Consider the following 1,763-nt stretch of genomic DNA (forward strand, 5'->3'; position numbering starts at 1 on the left):
TTAGCCAGGATGGTCTCGATCTCCTGACCTCGTGATCCGCCCGTCTCGGCCTCCCAAAGTGCTGGGATTACAGGCTTGAGCCACCGCGCCCGGCTCACTATCCTAACTTTTTGAAGAATTATTTTGAATATAAAACTTTTAGGGTACAAATGACATCATACAAAAATGACCTTAGAAAGACAGTTATGGGCCGGACGCGGTGGCTCGCTGCAGCCTCTGCCTCCCGGGTTCAAGCAATTCTCCTGCCTCAGCCTCCTCAGAGAGAAAAGGAGAGATAAGATGTTAGAGAAAGGAGTTCAGATGCTGGTGTCCATAACATTCTTAATGAAAATACTAAAATTCCAATTATATTCAAATTGCAGTTATTTTTAAAATCTGTTTTCAAAAGTTTATATATATATATACACACATATTTTACTGCTTTGTTTTAAATACAATTACTTAATAATAAATAAACTTAGATAACAATCTAAAAATCATAAATATATACACACATATATTAGATATATATGTATTTTTTGAAACAGGGTTTCACTCAGTCACACAGGCTGGAGTGCAGTGGTGTGATCTCAGCTCACTGCAGCTTCAATCTCCGAGGCTCAAGTGATTCTCCCACCTCAGTCTCCCAAGTGGCTGGGACTCCAGGTGTGCACCACCACACCTGGCTAATTTTTGTTTTTTGAGCTTTTTTTGAGATGGAGTTTCATTCTTTTTGCCCAGGCTGGAGTGTAGTGGCACAATCTCAGCTCACCACAACCTCTATCTCCCAGATTCAAGCAATTCTCCTGCCTCACCCTCCCAAGTAGCTGAGATTACAGGCATGTGCCACCACGCCCAGCTAATTTTGTATTTTTGGTAGAGGCGGGGTTTCTCCATGTTGGTCAGGCTGGTCTGGAACTCCCAACCTCAGTTGATCCACCCACCTCGGCCTCCCAGAGTGCTGGAATTACAGACGTAAGCCATGGTGCCAGGCACACCTGGCTAATTTTTGTAGAGAGTGGGTTTCACCATGTTGCCCAAGCTGGTCTTGAACTCCTGACCTCAAGTGATCTGCCATCTTGGCCTCCCAAAGTGCTGGGATTACAAGTGTGAGCCACTGTGCCCAGCCCCAAAGTTTATTTTTTAAAGCAAAATAATCTGATTCACGTTAATTACTAGCTAAACTTCATGCTTAAAATACTAAGTTCTTTTCATTATAAAAGCAAATTACAAATTTTTCCCATGTTCTTATGAAATATGTTTCTGCCGTGTGTAATGAATCTAAGTCAGCATTCACAAAGGCTATCTGAAATTATTTTAACTTTCAGCCCAATGTAAAATAAAACCTCAGTTATACATAAATAATTCAAAATTAGAATTTACAATGGAAATGTCAACAAGTCGTAACTACTAGATTACTAATGAAGGGTTTCACTAAACTTCCCATGAAATGCAACAGATGGCAAAATGTGATAATTTCCAGAAAATTAAAGCTATCAGAGCTATAAATGAGGAATATATTATATACTAAACTTTATCAAGGTCAAAGCATTAAGGCTGTTAAAGTGATTAAGATATGAAGTAAACATCTCTGGAACATATAAACAGACCACAAACCAAAACATGTAAGTCACTTTATATTTGTTTATAACTCTATGTTTTTAATAATTATTTTTAAGATGAAAACATTTCTACACTGTGGCATGCAGTGATTTTTTTTCTGTCTCCCTGATTACCATGCAGTCTTCAAACCCTCTCCCAGACTGGCATTCTTTCATCAAGAT

Source organism: Rhinopithecus bieti, unplaced genomic scaffold (assembly GCF_001698545.2).
Source record: "Rhinopithecus bieti isolate Rb0 unplaced genomic scaffold, ASM169854v2 scaffold_10351, whole genome shotgun sequence".
NCBI classification, from domain to species: Eukaryota; Metazoa; Chordata; class Mammalia; order Primates; family Cercopithecidae; genus Rhinopithecus; species Rhinopithecus bieti.